General features: G+C 40.3%; 1 pseudogene; it reads right to left on the bottom strand.

Moving 5' to 3' along the window:
* Positions 1-7,027: 7,027 nt before the first annotated feature.
* The window catches only part of LOC120297789, a 29,250-nt pseudogene continuing 14,769 nt past the window's right edge, over positions 7,028-21,508 (bottom strand).

Here is a 21,508-nt window from a genome sequence, read left to right as displayed (position 1 = left end):
TGCATCCCCTTATGGAGTAGGGGCAGTACTTAGTCTCCTGAAGGCTGATGGACTTTGTCATCTGCAGAGTGTAATTACGCTCAGATTGACAAAGAGGCCTTGGCCATAGTGGCTGGTATAAAGAAATTTCATGATTTCTTATATGGCCACCATTTCACAGTCTATATAGACCATAAGCCACTGCTGGGTTTGTTTACTACTAACAAACAAACCCCACACATCATTTCCCCACTTATGCTGAGGTGGTCCATTTTCCTGTCACCATATGATTACATGCTTATTCACAAACCTGGGAAAGAAATGGGCCATGCAGATGGCCTCAATAGGCTACCTCTCACACAAATCAATGCAGATCCTGCCCCTGCTGTTAATATTCTCTCCATTCAGGAGCTGCCTGAATCTCCCTTCAATGCTAGGGACGTGGCTGCAGAAACTGCCACTGATCACATGCTTACACGCATGCTGACATGGGTGTTGTCAGGATGGCCTGACACATGTCCTGATGCTGCGTTTCAAAGCTTCTGGCAAAGAAGACACGAACTGTCTACATTTAAGGGGTGCCTGTTGTGGGGTAGTAGTTATCCCAGCCTCACTGAGGTCTAGAGTCTTGTCCTCTCTGCATGAGGGACATCCGGGCATTTTGCGCATGAAAGCACTTGCACGCAACCATTTTTGGTGGCCTGGGTGCACGGGTGTCAGGTGTGCCAACAGTCATGGCCTGAAATGCCTTAGGCCCCGGTACACAGGTGGGAGGAGACACAAACCTCTTGGTCACGGGTACATTTAGATTATGCTGGGCCCTTTCAGGGGTAATTCTTCCTTATCCTGACTGATAGCCTCTCTAAGTGGCTAGAGGTTGTCCCTGTCTCCAGTCCTTAATACTGCTAGGACCATCCAGGTGTTGAGAGGAATTTTCGCTACTCATGGACTTCCTGATGTCCTCCTATCTGGCAATGGGCCTCAATTCATGTCTCTTGAGTTCCAGGCTTTCTTACAGGCCAACTTGATCAGGCATGCAATGTCAGCACCTTTCCACCCTTCCACCAATGGGCAAGCAGAAAGGATGGTATGCACAATGAAGGATGCACTCAAAAGACTCACGTATGGTAGCTGGCATCACAGGTTAGCTGATTTCCTTCTTGCACACTGCACCACACCATGCACTGCCACAGGGAAGAACCCAGCGGAACTTCGCTGGGGTTGCTGCCTCATCACAAAGTTGGACAGACTGCACCCAGATCGGATGGCTTCACAGGTGTCATAGCCACGGGCACCTAGGAGACTTCAGGTGGACGATCTGATCTGGGCAAGAAACTATAGCCCGGGTCATCTTTGGGTCACTGCTGTTGTCTGCAAGGTCTCGGGGTCGCTATCATACAAAGTGACTTTGGGAGATGGCCGCGTCCTTCGGCACCACATTGACCAATGGCATTGGCGGCTGTCCAACCACATCTCTGCTCCTGGTTCTGCTCTTGGGGGGGAGGGGGACCATGAACAAACTCACACTTCAGGTCAAAATCCTGGGAAACAGACTTACAGTGCCAGTGGATTTTCGCAGGTTGCTGTTCCTGTCCCAGTGGATGAGCAAGGGCATCCTCAAGGTTCAGCTATTGCTCCGAACAAGAACTCTACAGATTGGGGGCCATCCCAGGGTTCTGCAAGTGCTCCAAACAGGAATTCTCCTGAGAGGGGGTTTGCCATAGAGGCGGCTCCTGACTCTGGCACCTCAGCTGCATACACGGGGGACTGGAACTACTGGGGCACTGCTGCAATGCAGGCCACTTCCGATGCTGGTCGTGGGCTCGAGGGACAATGTTCCCAAGAGCAGTCCATTGGGGACTGGGAGAATTCCACTCCACCATTGGGCTTGGGGATTTCCACCCCTCCGAGGAAACCTGGCTGGGATTCAGAGGATCCAGCCAGTCAGCTGCGGAGTGGGTCACCTGGAATCCAAAGGAATCAAAGTCCTGGTCTATCGAGCCCACCAGACAGGCCGGCAGGCCAGGCACCATTAAGTAGAAGTCCTGGTCTGCCTAGCCTGGCAAGTGAGCTGGCAGACAAGGCACTCTCCCTGACTTTGCGAACGAATAAAGAAAGAACTTGGTTAACAACTTGTGTGTCGCTTCAATGCCACGAACCCCAATACGTAAAAGTAGATATCTATATTTAAAAAATACCAAATAAGATTTAGTTTAATTGAATTTTTTGTAATATGCATACACAGTGTTGCACATAAAGAAATAATCACTGCTTATTTAACCTAATTGTTGAGTACTTTTTAAAAATATTTTTTACCCTGACATGTATGGTTTCTGCCATGTCCTACCAGCAATAATACTTTTCCCATCTATATTTATAGGACTACATTTGGTCAGTGATTTATGAAGACTTTTTTTAATGTTTTATAAACTTTTTTATATAAAATATATGACTTGCGTATTCACTGTACTTTAATAATTCCAAAGTGGGTTTATTATAAACTTGCATTTATAAGACATGCCTATAGGGTTTTTTCCTGATATAATCCAATGGGTATTTTGTCAGGTTTTGTGGGGATAATAGATGATTTGGCAGACAGACTTCAGACTCTTCTATCTGTCTGGTATTCAGCAGACAAAACTGATGGGAAAAAGTTGCTAGGGAAAGTTACAAAACTGTGTGGAGGGGAACAAAAATTCTGAAACTTGCTTTTGTCTTGCCTTGAGTTTACCATGAATTGGGTCTCTGGTATAGCAAAGTACAAACCAGTAATAAGCCAGGGCTCTAAGTTCAAGATTTTAAAACCTGATAAAAACATTATGGATTAATAAACTAACTTCAAGATATGGGTTTACAGATTGGTTGTTGCTAAATTTTTATAGGTGTGATGATATGGGCTAAAACATTCAAATTAAGCAAATTCTAGCTTAGCATTATCTGAGAACTAAGCTGTTACAGAACAGTCTGATATATACTGATGAGTACTATATCATTATAGTACTATATCATTAGTCAGGATGAAGAAAAAGTTGCAGTACATAAAGGCTTTTGCTTCTCTTTGTTTAACCTTACAGACAGCAAAGCAGGGAATTCCACAATATGGCAAGGTCTACATTATTTACTTGCTGTTGGCTTTTTCGGTGACAACATTTATAATGATTATTATTATTCTAATAATTCTTTTAATTAAGGTAAGCTAAAGTATTTTACTAGAGATCCTTATATTAATTTATTAATCCATTATCTCTCAAAGACGAATAATGAAAAAATAAACTTCTACAACTCTCAATATATTGCTTTAGTGAAGAGTTAACATTTCCTTTTTATATACATATTTTATTAATTTTCTAATTTTACAATCATGACTACTTAATAAACAATGTGTTGCCTGGGTCCACTGGTAATTCAGTGGTACATACTAACTTTCTCAGTCTAGTTCTAATACTACACCATCCAGTGCTTCCTTGATCCTCTCTTCTTCTGGTGATATGCATTTTTCCACATTGGGTAAGTACAATTCTTGTTACTGTTAATACATATACAATTAAGTATAGACATCTTCATCACATTTTTCTGGTATTATACATAGTGTCAGTTTATAATATCTTTTCTAGCCAGAACATATCTCAATTGCATTTGCACTTAAAATCCATTTGGTCAATCAATATCCTGTTTTTCCCCACTTTTTTTTAAAAAAAGTTCCTATCTACGTTCAAAATATATTGCTTATAATTTTCTCATAATAAATTATATTTGGGTAACCAAAATCTTCCCTTATTCAACCCTTTTAGAATTTTCATATTTCCCATCTCATAACAAAATATAATATTCTAGTTACAAATTCTATCCTTCTAATTATATATATATTGTATATATTGTTTGGAACGAGGAAGAAAATTTGATTGAAATATTTTTGGAAGAATGCTCAACCCATTTATATTCATTAAACAGCCTCCATCCTTTTCCTTCAGTTTTTCTTTTCCTTTCTTGTTTGTCAGTATTCAGCATTTCTCCTAACAGCTTTATCATCTATTCGATCAGCTCTTCTTCCTTATCCTCAAATGTGTGTTGAGATCTTGACAAGTAAGATATCTTTTCCATTACCGGTTTTATCATCGCATCTTCTAATTTTTCATTTGTCTGTATCTGTCTATTAATTCCTTCCTTCAGGTCCTCCATCTTTAGATCTTGTTTCTTCTAATTTTCCTTCTGTTTTCTGAGTTACTAGTTCCTTCTTTATAGTCATTGTTGGATTTGTAAGTTTAGTTTAGAAAATTGTTCTTTTATCTCATTTTCATTATTTTTAGTCTCATCATGAAATGAAACAATTGTCTGTTGGATTGATTTCAAATAGAAAGAATTTCTTTCTGAGATTCATTAACATTTTCTTGTTGGTATATCAAGCTGGGGGCTTCGGAGACAAGCGTTAAAGTTGTTTTTTTTATCATTTGAGGCTAAGTATGAAACACCCATTTTATTTTTGTATGTAGTCTTTATAGTCCAACACAGATAAGCAGCCCAAGAGGTTTTTTTTTTTCCTTTTTCCAGCTGCAGTCTGCAAAAGTGAAAGTTTTCAGGAACAACAGAGTCTTATCTAAGTCTGGTCTTCAAGCCAAGTTTCCTTTAAGCATAATAAATTGTAATGCCATGATTTGGCACTAGATGTCATTGACACCACTTTCCAGGTTTCCAAATCCAAGCCTATTTTGCAGACTTTTAAATATCTTTTCTAAAAAAAAGTCTCAAAGGTATTTAGTCCCCAAATTTCAAAGCTTTATATCTGTATTAATTCCAAACTGAAATTGTAGTTTTCTCTATTTTTTCTCCAAAGCAATTAATTTGCCACTTTTCTTTTCCTGATGGAGCGGGGCAAAAACTTCTCTTCCCTCTCTCATCAGAGAGGATTCTTGCTTTGGGCATTCTTTTTTCCAGGAAAGTAGTATTAAGGTCATAAAAAGAGGATAAAATCTCACCCAGTTCCATCCACATTGCTCAAAAATTGCTAGTTAGTGCTTATCTTCGGTTGTCAGGAGCTTCTGACTGGCCATAAAAATATAGCCAATCTTTCCCCTACCGGTTTGGAGGACTTCCTCAGATCCAGCAGAAGGGCTGTCCCTCCACAATTGACGAAGGTCCTCTTCTTCTTCATCGCCTCTCCAGGGTGACTTTTGACCCTTTTAGGGTCCCCAGCAGGGTGAAATTGAATGTGGAAGATGGAACCCCATCTTCCTGTGCCAGTCACATCGCGATGCCTAACTGGACGTCCCCCAGAGCTAACATTTCCTTAAACACTGACTCAGGGAAACCACATTACTGCAGCCAGGATTTAATATTATATATTCAGCCTCAAAGAGCCACAGCAGATGTGGCAGTGATATAGCAACATCACAAAAAAGGGTGGCATTGATTTTTGAAAAATTATTGGTGAGGGGGGTCAAATAGAGATAACCAAATGGGTGTATTGAGTGGGATTCTTTCCACCTCCAGTTCTGATAGGGAACATCTGGCTGGTAGGCTTGATTTGGTCCATAAGACCTTTTTATAAGCTTTATCAAAACCATCTCCAGAAGATGGAGAAAAGGAAGAGTTTCTCATTAAGAAACAAAGGAAAAAACATTGCTCTCTGTGCCAGTCATTGATTCTTTTTCCTCACTGCGAAAATTTTTTACATTTATCCCTCATAACCACATCTCTCTTTTTGGATTAAACAGAGCCATTCCCATCAAACTGCCAAAGGAATGGAAGGAACTCCTCTGGAAAAACGGTAACTTTTGCCTGGAGATACTTAGTTATTTGCAACTCTCTACTCTGAAAAATCCTCTTTATGAAAACACTGAGAATATGGCTGAATAATCTGTGTTTTTGCTGGTTGAATTTGTATGTATAGCATTGGCTTCCTGCTACATTCCCCAACTGGTCCCATATGTCCCCCTCTCCTCTTGGCAACTTTAAACTATTTTTAGTGCTGAACTAATGCTAAACTTGAGATTGCCAAGGTAAGCGTGCATGCTAACAAAGCCAAAAATCCCCAAAGAAATACATGGTTACCTGCAACATGCACTCTTAAAACTTGGGAGACAATTGCCAGTGTGTGTTTCAGCATAAGAGGCAATTAAGCTTTCTATTACCTGCACACTGCTTCTACGTGCACAGAAGTGTCTTGTGACTGAAAAGGCCTTTTGAGTCCATTTTGAGAAACAGAAATATATACCATGTTTCCCCAAAAATAAGATCGGGTCCTATATTAATTTTTGCTCCAAAAGAAGCATTAGGGCTCATTTTCCACTTAGATCTTATTTTGGAGAAAATATGGTACTAAATGCGTCCGTCTGGCTGATGATCTTAACTGAGGCTTATTTTAGGGAAACAGGGTATACATCTTTCATATAAATGATAAGAGTTTGTGTAATCTTCCAATACAGAAATATATGCCACGTTTTGTTTGAATATTGTCAAAAGGGTTTTATTCAGGCTAGGATCTCACCATTTTTCTTTTTAATTGTTTGTTTAAGGACACTTCTGGATAGAATGGAGAGGGGTACACTTGAAAAACAGGTGTGTAAATGCATAAGTGACCATTGGTGATCTGCTACTTAGTTATTGGATCTGAACAACATGGCCCCACAAGTATTATAGATGTGGCTTAGGCAAGCCTGAATTTAATAATAATTTAATAATAATAATAATAATAATGAAGATGGTAGAGGACAGGAAGACCTGGAGGAACGTTGTCCATGGGGTCGCGATGGGTTGGACACGACTTCGCAATTAACAACAACAACAACAACAACAACAATAATAATAATAATAACTGGAGAAGATAAAAAAATACAAAGACCTACAAATAGAAATAGAAAGACTGTGGCAAAAGCTAGCAAGGGTAGTACCAATAGTAATAGACTCCTTGGGTGCAATCCCAAAACAACTGGAGCACCACTTGAACACCATTGGCATTGGCAAATTCGCTATTAGTCAATTGCAAAAGGCAGCCTTACTAGGAACTGCTTCCATCCTGCGACGATACCTGTAATACCATCAAACATTCACATCTGCCTATCCCAGGTCCTGGGTAAGGACTCGATAGGTAGACAAAATCTGGCCGACTGTGCGATGATCCATAATAATAATAAAATAATAATAGTGTGACTGGATGGTGGATTTTTTGCAGATTTTGCAAGCTGCCTGGAATACTTATGTGTGAATCAGACAGTTACATAAATTTGTTTAAATAAATAAATAAATAAATAATCCTGTCATTTTGGGTGTGTATTAAACTCAATGAGGCTTAGTTCTGAGTACGTATACTTTAGGATTGGGTTGCAGTGTTTAACATAGGTTGGCTTTTACTTGGCAATTGATGTCTAGAGCCATCTGTTGTACTCTCTAAATGTAACTGTTCACCCATTGAATTTTAAAGTCATCTAAGCCATCACTCCATGTTGACACTAGTGTGGATAAAGATGGCAGTTTCCCAGTCATTCCTCCTGGATTTGCCACTTTCCCTCACTTGTCTCCATTTCTTCTGGATCCTGTAAGCCAATCTGTTGTCTTCAGGAACAGGAGGCACCCTGGTTTTCTGCCCACATAGAAGTAATTCAGAACCACTCTGGCTTCTCTGTGTAGAGGGAGAAAAAGACAGTTGTAATAATCAATGGTCTTGATCCCAGCCTGTCCTATACCTGTGATTTCTAGATGACTGACAACTTGAAATGTCCAAATATATGCTACAGTATTTAGAAAAAAGCAGTATTTTGAACCTTTTTGGTAGACATTTTTATGACATACTGTAGTTCCCACATTGTGCCAAACTGTGAATGACCAGAAAATTATTTCTGGAATAAATCACAATGGCTGGATTCACAAAAAATTGAAGGGAAAATATGGCTTGTTTATAACTTAATGTGTGAAGTGTATTGAGTCAAGTACACAAACCATGTTGTACAGTTTTATGTATTTTGTCTATTATTCCTATGGGATCTTTTCAGAAGAAAAGTTTTGCTACAACCAGTTGTGACTTATTAAATATACCAATATTAACAAACATGGCTTGTAGAGGTTTTGTATACTGCAAGTATATTTGTATCAACCAGATGAATTGATAAAAGCCTCATTCCCAAACAACATTAAAGCATGCATTCAGCTCATAGATCATAACTAAACCCAAATTAAATGTCATATATTAAGCCCAACACCACTTGCAAAATTTAGGAATACTAGGACTGGAGAACTTTTTTTAATTATAGCTACTAACTACTAAGGTTAATGGCTACTAACACTAATTGGCAGAAGTACAAAATATGTTCCAGGATTCCCTATCATAGATAGAGAGGGAGCTAAAACTGGTGACCTAATTAGGAGTTCACAATTAAGTTTGCTCTAATTTGCTAGTCACATATTCCTTCAGGAAGAACCTTCATTCCACGAATTGGAATTTGAGATACAAATAAAATGATAATGCAACATGTAAATTAAAATCTTTGAAGCTTTATGATCATTTTAAACATCCTTTCCTCATGCTCAGACGTCAGTATCGTCATTTGAAAAGCCTCTTTGGTTTAAAGATATGTATCAACCTCTGGAGGAAATAAGGAAAAAAGACATGATTGATAAATTACATGATGAAGAGTCCTCAGAAAAGGAAAACATATACAATTGGGCTAGTGCAAGGTATTGTCTCTTCCCTTCCCTTCCCCTCCCCTCCCCTCCCCTCTCCTTTCCCTTTCCTTTTCTTTTTCCCTTTGGCGCATATTTCAAGAAAGAAACTGAAAAAAAATATGATGATGATGGTGATGATGCATTCAGTCATGTCCAACTCTTGGTGATTCTATGGGCCAATCCTCTCCATATCTTCTGATCTTGCAATAACTTCTTTGAGTTTTTGTCTGCTCTGGCTAATGTCAGATTTGATGGTGTCCAGCCACATGTTCTTTGATGACCTGACTTCCTTTTACCACTAACTCTTCCAAATACCTTTGCTTTCTCCAGTGAATTCCCCTGCATGACATGGCCAAAGTAAAATTATAGAGGGAATAGTCCCATTTTGTAAGTTAGAGGACATCTTTATTTTTTTCATTACAAAATTCTTGGGACAAATTTGGGTTTGTTCAAATTTATATTACTGCAATGCACTTTACATGGGGCTGTCCTTGAAGATCATTTCAAGTGCCCTTGAAGGCACTGGTCCAAAAACAGTGGCACGTGCAGTATTGGGTGTTCCTGTGTTTGCCCGTGTTACACTTCTGTGGTAGGAGGTGTGCTGTCCCCGTTTCCTTCTGGGTGTAATTCAAGGTGCTGGTTGTCACTTTTAAATCCCTACATGGCAGGGACCAGGATATTTGTGGGATCACTTCTCCCTGACAGTATCTGCCCATCCTACCAGATCAGATGGGGTAGGTATGTTCCAGGTCCCTTCCCTGAAGTCTTGCCCTCTAGTGGGAGCTTGGAAGTGTGCCGTTTCCTGTGGCTGTGCCTACCTTATGGAATACTCTTCCCCAAATGATTCAGCAAGCCCTCAGTCTTTTAGCCTTTTGGAAGGCTGTCAATACCTGAGTTTTTACCTGGGTGCAGGGATGGAAGAAAGAATGTTTGAAGCTGATGGTGGTACATCCCAATGGGATGACTGAGAAGACGGATTTTTGTTCTCATTTTAGGGTCTTATAGTTATTGGTTTCATTGTTATGAGCCACCCAGAATTATGGGCAGCCAGGCAAATGTTGAGAAGAATATAATATAATATAATATGGTATGGTAGGGTAGGGTAGGGTAGGGCAGGGCAGGGCAGGGTAGGGCAGGGTAGAGTGTAGAGTGGAGTGGAGTGGAGTGGAATGGAGCAGAGCGGAACGGAGCGGAGCGGAGTGGAACAGAACAGAACAGAGCTGGAAGGGATATTGGAAATCTTCTAGTCCAGTCCCCTGCTCAAGCAGGAGACCCTATATCATTTCAGACAAGTGGCTGACCAGTCTCTTCTTAAAAACCCACAACGTCTGAAGGCAAGCTGTTCCACTGGTTAATTGTCCTTACTGTTAGGAAGTTTCTCCTTAATTCCAGGTTACTTCTCTCCTTGATTAGTTTCCATCCATTATTTCTTTGTCTTGCCTTCTGGTGCTTTGGAAAATAAATTGACCTCCTCCTCTTATGGCAGCCTCTCAAATACTGGAATACTGCTATCATGTCCCCCCTAGTCCTTCTTTTCTCTTCTTCCATTCTCAAATTCTGCAATAGTTCTTCATATGTTTTACTCTCCAGGCCTTTAATCATCTTAGTTGCTTTTCTTTGCAAATAAACTGAATAGAGGTAAAAGTGTGGCATTCTATAGAACTTTTTCTTCCATCGAAAAAAACCACAACAATACTGCAAGAATTAATAATGTGTGAAACTGTAGATGTTGCCTTTGCAGACTGCAAACTTTGGTTGTTCTATTCATACACTGTTTCTATAGTTTGCTGGGGATACTAATTTGCTTTTCTGGCTGTGGCTGTTTTCTCTGAACATAGGCAGAGGAAATGTATGTAATATTGTTTTGAAAATAAGTTTGTTTACAACCTTCTTATACAAAAACTGTACATTAAAACTAACCATACAAGTTGCAAAAAAAAAAATTACACCTTATTGTTCTACAACAAACTCTGTAATTTCTGCTCTTCTTTACTTATCAGACCTCCAGAAATCCCTGAGCTTATTCCTGTGGAAAAACTGTAAGTAACTACATGTGCTACAAAACAGTTACTAATATTTGTGTGTTAAATTTATATTTACTGACAAAGAATTAAAGGGAGATTACTTTACTAATATTGTTTACCTGTTTAAAATTTCAAGCACCACAGCAATTCTTCTGCATTTTTGTTGAAATAAAATTATTAGAAGAGTTGTTTCCAACATAATTGAATTAACTGAGCAGAGTTAAAGGTATTGTAAGAACAGTTATGGTACTTCATTGAATGTTTTAAATTTTGAATATATTAGGTATTTTATACTATGTATATAGGGGCTTATGACCTGCAATACAGTGCTTTATTTTTCAAATGTAACTATATTTTCCTCATATTTTAGCAATCCAAAAGTGAGGATAAAATTAAATTAACATTTTAGAAACAGCTACAATTGATAGAGATCCAGTTTGATGCCGTGTTTTAGGCACCAGGAGAGAAACCAGGAGATGGTGAGTTCTAGTCTCACCTTATGCCAATTGGGTGACCTTGGATCAGTCACTCTCTGGGAAGGAGGGAATGGCAAACCACTTCTGAAATCTTTCCAAGAAAACTGCAGGGACAAGTCCAACCAGTTCCAGGAGTGAACATCAATATGATGTGTGAACAGATGTGCCTTTAACGAGTAGAAGCTTTCAGGTTCAGCATCAGTCCTAAAGGAACTGCAATAGAAATCCTTTATATTTGACTTTATCATACCATTAATACTCATGTCATTCAAACCTTAATGTTGATTTTAATAATCATTTTATTAGACGCGCCATATTAAGAGTTTGGAATAAATATAAAACAAGTTTTTTTACAAAATTGCCCCTATGGGTGTCCCCCAAGAAACTTTTTTTTAGAAAAAAAATGGTGGTGAAGCCGGACTAGTGGATGTATGGTAAAATGGTATCTTTCAATTCTGGAGACCCCATCCTCAAGTCTAGGGAAGAATTTACATATTAACAAATGAAGAATGGTTTACATATTAACAAATGAAGAAAAGATTTAAGCTAGACAAAAAAAGGCCATGGTTTTTAGTTTGTTAATAATGAAATCCGACTTCCGGTGGTGTCGCGATGTGAATGGCGGCTATTTTTTAGCCGTCCTTCTGAGATAGCGTTAAAACCGCCGAGGACAGCAGATATCAGCTGTTCCACGGTTTAAAACCTCCTTCCTGGGCTAAAGGAAGGAGGGGAGTTTTACCCTGAATAGTGGTAGAGCCTCTGAAACCCCCCAAAAAGTTTTTTGGGGGGCGAAAAGAGTGCTCCCATGGAGTTCAGGGAATCTCCGCTTCTCAGCTGTCTTTGTTCCTTGTCGTTTGGGACAAAGCAAGACACCGCTCCCACCTCCACGATTAAAGAGAACTGGTGAGTTATTTTAAAAAAAAGCGGACAAAGCTGATCGGGGAATCTTTACTTTTTAGATTTATTTGGACTTTAATTTTAAAGAATTATTTTCACTTTCTCTTTTTTTTGGTTCAGAGGGAAAGTAAAATGGCGATGTGAGGCTTTTTTTTGAATGCTTGAAAGGAAACGGAACGGATTTTGTTACTTTGTTACTTTTTCTTTTTTTCTTTTTTTTGCTTTTTATTATTATGGTTTTTTGAAAGAGACTTGGGTTTAGTTATTTTCCCTCTCTTTTGTTTATCTTTTTATTTTTGCTAGGGATCTCTTTGTACTTTTTTTTTTTAAGAAGGAGGAAAGAAAAAAAAATTCTTTTGTTTAAAATGGCTTCAAAACATCAAGTTTCCACAGTACCTAAGATGGCTTCTTCTCCGGCGATATTACCAGCCCAACAACCATCTTCTCCTCCTATACAACCACTCACGGTAAAAGACTTGCAAGATGTCATGGGAAATGTTATATCTCAAATTAGAGGAGAAGTGAAGGAGATTTTAGTGGAGAATAACAATATTTTGAGGCAAGATATAGTTTTGGCCCTAAAAGGACTTGCTTCTGTTGTTGAAAAGTTGGATTCTTGTGTTGAAGAAGTAGTAGATAAAGTGGATATATTGGAGGAAAAGTTTGAAGGAATGGAAAAAAAGATGGAAATTTCACAAGATGAAATTGTTATGTCTCAATACAGAGAGATGGAGTATGCTTTAAGAATCAGAGGCTTGAGGGAAAATACGCAAGAAAACGTGAGAGAGATGGTGGCAAATGACTTTGCTGTGATTTTGGACAGAGAAAAGGATGAAATACTCGGAGAAATTGAAAAAATATTTATAGTTAATTCTTGGGTGGCAAAACAGAGAAATTTGCCAAGAGATGTGGTAATTTATTTTGGGAAAAGATCTTTACGCAATGAAATTATACAAGCTTTTTACAATAAGAGATTTCAGATTGCTGCACAAGATGTAATAATTTTAAAGGAGATCCCATCTAAAATTCTAAGAAGAAGAAAAGAGTTTGCTTTTTTAGCAGATGAACTTAAAAAGAGGCAGATGCCATTCAGATGGGATATTCCGACTGGAATTGTGGTGAGTCACGCAGGGACACGTTATAGACTTAATACTGTTCTTAAAGCAAGAGAGTTTTATACTTCGGTCCTGGGAGCGCGCTCATCACCACCTATAATGTTGAAAGTTTTGGAAGAAAAGGAGGTAGAACAGCAGTCTGAAGAAGCTGTATTGATGAAAGCTGGGAAAATACAGACTGAGTGGTACCAACAAGCTGAGATGAAGGAGCAGAGAATGACTCGAGCAGCACATAAGCGTAAGGAAAAGGAACAACAGAAGAAGGAGGTTAAACAAGTTTTACAAGAATTTGTTTCTGAGCCTGTGGGAGGAGCAAGACCTAAGAGATCATCGGTGCAATCCTCGATGGCAGATCTCCAAGTAGTCTTCTCTAGGCTAATGGATGGAGGAGATGGCAAAGCTCCTGACCTGGAATGTTAACGGCCTTAATTCTCCACAGAAAAGGAAGAAAATATTTCATTATTTGAAGCAACATAATAATGATATTATTTGTTTGCAGGAAACCCATATTATTTCTAAAGACCAAAAATATTTAGTTAATGCCCGATTGGGATCTCATTTTGTATCCTTTGCTTCTGGGAAAAAAGGGGGTGTAGTTATTTATGTTAAGCAAAATTTATCAGCTTCTTTACTAGATTCCGATCCTGGAGAATAGCAGCGGTTAAAATGAATGTTTTGCCAAAGTTTCTTTTTTTATTTCAAATGATACCTATTTTGAAGAACGAGGCAAGTTTAGATGAATGGCAGAAAGGTATTAATAAATTTATTTGGGCAGGGAAAAAACCAAGAGTTAAATTTAAAATTATACAACATGTACGAGAGAGAGGTGGATTCAAGGTACCAAATTTCAAATTGTATTATGATTCTGTGGTTTTAACACTGATTAGTGATTGGATTAATTTAACAAATGTAGATATACTCCTTTTGGAGGGGTGGGATTTATTATATGGATGGCATGCTTATTTAATTTATAATAAGAAGGTGGATAGGGCTTTTAAGCCTCATATTTTAAGAATTTCTCTACTTCGAGTTTGGAAGAAATATTATAGAATAGACTCAAGAATTCCATTATGGGCTCTCCTGGGGCATGAAATAGAAGGAATAAGGAAAGGAGTGAAGATGGATAGTATTTCTTATAAACAATTACTTAATTGGGATGGGAAGAATTGGCAATTAAAATATATAGATGAATTAGCACAAGAAAATATTATTTATTCGTGGTTTCAGTATAGACAATTATTGGAAAGGTGGAAGATAGATTATAAAGTGGGTTTGATTAGAGAGGATGAAAATTTGTTGAAACAAATTAAAGATCAAAGTCCATCTCATATAAAAAGAATTTATGATGTATTAGTGGAGTTGGATTCAGAAACAGAATTAGTTAAAAATCGCATGGTTAAATGGGCTCAAAATTTTGATGAGCCGGTTTTATTAGAAACATGGGAGATAATTTGGGTGAGGAATGTTAAATTCATGCAAGCTCAAAATTTACGGGAAAATTTTTATAAAGTGTTTTATAGATGGCACCTTGATCCACAAAAGATGTCTCATATGTATTCAAATTTGCAACCTAAATGTTGGAGATGTGGTTGTTTGGATGCAATGTATTATCATATTTGGTGGTCATGTAAAAGTATAAAAGCTTTTTGGACAAAGATATGGTGGAATATTCAAAAATTTTTTAAGAGAAGGATAAAATTCACTCCACAATTGTTATTGTTAGATATTATTGTTGATTGTAATGATAAAGAAATTATTTTAATGTTAAATTTAATTACAATGGCAAGGTTGTTGATAGGACAATATAGGAAGAAGGAATTTTTGCCTACCTTGGAGGAATGGTTTTTTGAAGTTTCTTATTTATCTGAAATGGCAAAAAATTCGGCTTATTTGAAAGATCAATCGCAAGAGAAATATCTCTTGGTGTGGAAAAGATGGATAAACTTTATACAGTATAAGTATGATATTAAAAGATATTATTTAGCTTTTGAATAATTTATGTTTAAAGTTTAAAGTTTAAGATAATAAGTATTTTTATTATATATATATATTGGACTTTTTTATTATATATATATATATATATATATATATATATATATATATATATATATATATGGATTTTTTTTTAAATGTAACTTTTGTTTGAGGTTTACTTAAGTTTAAATGTTTTGTATTCTTAGTTCTAGTTAACCCTGTATTCAGCTCTGGGAAGAGGGGGGGAGGGTTTTTGGGAGGGTAGGGAGGTAGTGAGAGAGGGATTTTATTGTAAAATTGTAAAACTTTTAATAAAAAAAATGAATTGGAAATCCTACTATGTGGTAGTGATGATCATATAATTGCCAAGGTCTATAAAATGTTATTAAAATTGAATTTGGAAAATGAACATGTAAAACACCATATGATCCAGTGGGCAAGGAATTTTGGGTACAATGTGATGTTTGAACCATGGGAGAATATGTGGATAAAAAGTTTTAAATTGACATTAAATTATAGCCTAAAAGAAAATTTCTACAACATGATGTATCATTGGTATTTAACACCAGTTAAGTTATCTAGAATGTATAGGACAGTGGTTCTCAATCTGTGGGTCGGGACCCCATTTGGGGTCGAACGACCATTTCACGGGGGTCGCCAAACAAGGCTGTCCGCCATTTTCCCCCCTTTTCTTTGGCCACGCCCCTGGCCAAAGTGGTTGGGGGTCACCACAACATGGGGAACTGTATTATGGGGTCGCGGCATTAGAAAGGTTGAGAACCACTGGTATAGAAGTATTTAAAATGAATGTTGGACATGTGATAAGGCAAAGAATATTGGGAGTAGGATTCATATATTAATGAAGAAAATTCTTAAAGTGAACATAAACATTAAACCAGAAACTTTCCTTCTGGCCTAATGGAAAGAGAACTGGGAAAAAAATTTGGAACTCTGATTTTATATATGGTGACTGTTATATCCTGGGCCGACAGGCACAGGCTGCAGCGATTGGCCGGGCAGGAAAAGATCCCTTGCAATGATTGGCCAGCAGGGTACTGTGCAGGGGGGCTATAAAAGGGGGCTGCACCATTTTGCAATCTGTTCTGTTGGTGTTTGCAATAAAGAAGGACTGTGTGACCGTGCTTTGTCTCAATGCCTCTTCTTCAAGAACAGAACTGTTAGAGAATTTTAATTTCTCTATTAGTGAAAAATAAATCAGAAGCTCTCACAGTTGTCTGCATTTAGCTGATTCAAATAACTTTATATTTATATAAAAATATTTACAATACCATTCTTCTTTACAGCAACATAGCTTAATGAAGACTTCTTACAGAGACAGACCAGAGACAAAACCTTGAGACTGGAAAATCCAGCTCCTAACTCAATACTATTTTGCACAGACTCAGTAGCACTTTCTTCCCTTTGGCTGACTGAGTTACCACATGACTCTTCCTGTTCATGAATATTCCAACACTCCTCCCTTCATGACAGGAAGAGACATCAGACCTTAATATACTTCTTTAATCGTGAAAAACCTTGTGCCACTAACCTGGCCTTATACTGTACATCATTATTTGGCAATACCTTTTTCTTATATACCCACTTACAACCCACAGCTTTGATTCCCTGTGGCAAAGTCACTGATTTAAATACTTCATGGTCTCCCATGGATTTCATCTCTTTATCCATGGCCTCCTTCCATCTTTCTTGTTCAGCTTTTGCTAATGCCAACACCTCTTTATAACTTCTTGGCTCATATCACACATTGCAAACCTTTACCTTGCTGGCAGAATACCTGTCAGGCGGAATTCCTTTGTTACATCGCTCTGACCTACGTGGTATTAACTGCTCCTGTGTCTCAAGTCTATCTGGATTCATGTCTTGTTCATGTCTTTAAATTTGCAACATTTAGAAACTGTTCATCATCTAAATTCAAGATGAGATAAGCCATTGCTCTATCATGACTTTTCTGATCAACTGCTGCAAACACTTGTGGTCGATTTTCTACAATATACCACAGCTCTTTAGCTTTCAGCAAACATTCCATTTTTGCAGCCCACACAATGTAATTCTTCTGGCCTAAACGAGCACAGAGCTTTCCTTAAATTCCATTGCAGCCATTCTGTTAATTCTGCCTTGTTCTTATACTTTCTAAACACAGGCAATTTCTTCCAGCTTTAAATTACAATGCAGTCCTTAGTAAGCTCTGGGCCCATAACCTGTTAGAGAATTTTAATTTCTCTATTGGTGAAAAATAAATCAGAAGCTTTCACAGTTGACTGCATTTAGCTGATTCAAATAACTTTATATTTATATAAAAATATTTACAATACCATTCTTCTTTACAGCAACATAGCTTAATGAAGACTTCTTACAGAGACAGACCAGAGACAAAACATTTTCTTCCCATTGGCTGACTGAGTTACCACATGACTTTTCCTGTTCATGAATATTCCAGCAAGAACATTGGCGATGAAGGTGGGATGCCTGCAGGGGAAATGAAGTAAGAAGCTAGGCTGACTCACCATGGGAGGCTTGCAGCTTGGAGGAGGGGTGTCTGGCGATTGCGACTCGGCCTGTCAGCACAGAAATGCTGGAGGTGAGCTTAGTGAAGGGGGGCCCTTCTCAAACCCTGCAGCAAGAGGTGTGGACGAAGTTCCTGGGCTGCAACGATGGCGAAGATAGGCCGGCTGTCGAAGTTTGACACAGTTCATCCAGAACGATGGAGCTCGTACGTGACCCGGGTGGACAACTACCTCCGGGTGAATCAAATGCGCGAAGACGGCCTCAAAGTTGCCACGTTGCTGTGGGGGGGGGGGGACAAGAGACCTTCGATATTGAGGAGAATCTGGTCGCCCCAGCACCACTGGAATCAATCACCTACACTGACTTGAAGAGGATGCTTTAAGAGCATTTCGAACCCAAGCTCTCAGTGATTGCCTGGTGACACGCGTTTGAGCAGAGGGACCAGAGGCCTGGTGACTGTGCTGCAGAATTTGTTGCGGCCTTGCAACAAGCAGCTAGGCCCTGCGAATTCAAAGACTTGGAAGAGATCGGCTGGTCTGTGGCCTCGGAAGCCGGAAGTTGCAGCAGAAGCTCTTCGCGAAGGAAGGCCTCACGTTCCAAGATGCCCTGAGGGAAGTTTCAGCTGAAGAAGCAGCAGGCAGAGCTGTGAAGGCCTTGCGGCTTGCCAAGCCCCCTCAAGTTCCAGCCACCATCCATCAAGAGGTCGCTCACGAAGAATCCAAACAGGATCCAGAATCGGAAGTGGACCAGCTGCATCAGGCTCCGGAGAGAAGGCCTCACAGAGGGAAGGCCCAGCCAGCATCATCCTCTAGGTGTGTCGGGTATGGAGGCCGACATCGCCACGCAGACTGCCATTTCCACTCCGCCATCTGCAGGGTCTATGGTAGGCAAAGCAACATTGCTCAGTCTGTTTGGGTCGCCAGAAGTAACGTTACCCAGAAGAATTGCCTTAGAAAGGAACCAGAGTCCACAGCCAGGTGGGCTTCTGTGCATCATGTAGGAGCATTTTTAGAACGGAGGTCCACAGGCCACTTAGGAAGAAGTTTCACATCAACGTGAAGTTGCAAGGGGTCCCCTTGTTGATGGAGCTGGACACAGGGTCCGCTCTATCGATCATCTCCCTAGACACCTTTAACAAGGTCTGCAGCAGAAGCGGCCTACGGGTCAAACCTCATCCTCACAGATTTCCAAAATTCCAGAGTCAACGTGAGGGGAGATGCCACGCTCATGGTGCAGTGGAGGAATTTTGAGGGGCTGCTAGATGTAGTTGTGGTTGGGGGAGACTGCACGAGTCTGATTGGACTCGATTGGTTTGAAGCCCTTGGGATTCAGGTGACTGGAATAAACAGTGCAAACAACAGGCCTGGCAGGGGTCTGCAAGGAGTTTGCAGATGTGTTTAGTCCAGAACTTGGCTCCTACAAAGGCCCTCCTATTTCTCTGAGGCTAGACCCAGCTATAGCCCCCATTAGAATCAAGGCACGCAGGGTGCCCTTTGCCCTAAGGGGTAAAATAGATGCAGAGCTGGATAAACTGATTCAGTAGGGTATCTTAGAGCCTGTGGACAGCAGTCCATGGGAAACCCCCATAGTTACCCCACTGAAGGCCAATGGTGAAGTCCGAATGTGTGCGGACTACAAGTGCACACTTAACAAAGCGCTGCAGCAGCATTCATACCCGATACCTGTGGTCAGCCACATTCTAGCCTCCCTCAAGGGGGGGGGGCAGATCTTTGCTAAGCTTGACCTGGCTCGGGCCTATCAACAATTGCCAGTTGATGAGGCAACAGCTGAGGCCCAAACTATAGTGACTCACAGGGGGCATTCAAGGTAAAAAGATTGCAATTTGGAGTAAACGTGACCCTTGGCATTTTCCAGAGTTTAATGGAGCGAATGCTCTGGAATATCCCTGGCGTTTGCCCATACTTTGATGATATCCTCATCGCTGGGGACTCAGCTGATAATTTAGCCGAAAGGCTGAGAGCCATTTTGCTACGTTTCCGCCAAGCGGGGCTGAAGCTTAAGCAAGACGCTTAAGATTGGGGTTAGCTCCACTGAGTTTCTAGGATTCTGCATTGATGCTCAGGGCATCCACCCTGCTGAATCCAAGCTGCAAGCAACTCAGCAGGCCCCAAGTCCCAAATCCAAGGGTGAACTTCAGGCCTTTCTGGGACTGTTAAACTTCTACCATGCATTCCTTCCCCACAAGGCTGCAGTGGCTGAGCATTACACTGGCTCTTGGACAAACAGGCCCCTTGGCAGTGGACACAAGTACATGAAAAAAGTTTCAAAGAGGTCAAGGCCTTGCTCTCTTCAAATGCAGTCCTAGCGCATTTTAATGAGAAATAGCCGGTGTGCATTGCCTGTGATGCAGCCCCTTATGGGATTGGGGCTTTGTTAAGCCACTTGAAGGCTGATGGGACACAAGTCCCAATAGCATACTACTCTAGAACCCTATCATCAGCTGAACGCAATTATGCACAGATAGATAGTGAAGCCTTAGCCATAGTGGCTGGCATAAAGAAATTCCATGACTTCGTATACAGCCGCCATTTCACAGTCTTTACAGACCATAAGCTACTGCTGGGGTTGTTCACAAACCCCACACATAATATCCCCACGAAATCTGAGGTGGTCCATCTTCCTGTGCATATGACCATACACTGGTTCAAAAGTCAGGCAAAGACATGGGCCATCCAGATGGCCTCAGCAGGTTGCCATTACAGCAGGTAGAGGCAGATCCAGCACCTGCCAACCGCATCCTGTCCATTCAGGACTTGCCCGAATCTCCCCTCAATGCTAGGGAAGGATGCCAAGGAAGCGCTAAAAAGAACAACGACTGGTGATTGGCATCATCGGCAGGGAGACTTTTTGCTCTGCCAACACACAACTCCATGCACTTCAATGGGCCTGAGATGGGAACGCTGGCTAACCATGAAGCTGGACCGCCTCCATCCAGACCGGGCAGCTGCAGAAATAGCACAACCCAAGCCCCCCACACAATCAGCAATCGGTGACAAAGTTTGGGCGAGGAACTATGGTCAAGGGGCACCATGGGTGGTAGCTGTGGTTTGTAAGGTATCAGGGCCACAGTTGTATGAGGTGGCCCTGGAAGATGGTCGTGTGGTTCGGTGCCACATCAACCAATTGCAACAGCAGCAGGCTAATCAAACCCTGACCGCTGACAGTGAGGAGAACCGGCGAGTGCCAGGTGACTGCAACATACCTGAGTCCCGATTCTTGTGAGACTCGCAGGGAGAGGCAAGGTGACTTACGCATGTCCAAGTCACCACAAACTTCAGAGACTATGTCAACAGAAAGGGATTTGTTGACAGACTTGTTTCCCAGACTGTCAATGGGTGATGCAAGCACCAGTCTATCCAGCCAGGACATCCCGAGAGGCACCGGTCTACCCAGCCAGAACGTCCAGGAAGGCACCAGTCTACCCGAGGCGAGCAGCTCTAGGAACCCTGATATACCCGGCTTATCAAAGGGACTGGTAGACCAGGAGCCTCCAACGGCACTACAACGATTGGGGCAAGCGCGAAATCCGCCTGCCTACTTACAAGACTATATACATTATTGTGATATGTGATTACCTAGGGGGAAGGGGTGTTGTGTATTGAACCATTTTACAATGGCAGTTATAAAGCAGTTAAATGATTATGTTTAAACAAGTCTCTAACCGTTTGTGTATTGTTACAAGCCAGCACTTGAGGTGGCAAATAGTGCTTTAAATTCATTGGCTGCCACCTAGCAGCAGTCCAATATAAATAGAAGCCAAGCGGTTGTTAGAATCGCTTCTGTGTTGATTCAAATAAAGAGTTGTTAACCTTCCGACTACTCAATGCTTCACCAATCCCAG

Source organism: Crotalus tigris, unplaced genomic scaffold (assembly GCF_016545835.1).
Source record: "Crotalus tigris isolate CLP2741 ecotype Arizona unplaced genomic scaffold, ASM1654583v1 scf7180000023708.825605204:138715, whole genome shotgun sequence".
NCBI lineage: Eukaryota > Metazoa > Chordata > Lepidosauria > Squamata > Viperidae > Crotalus > Crotalus tigris.
Note: the sequence above shows the minus strand (reverse complement) of the source record. Positions and strands in the feature narration are given on the sequence as shown.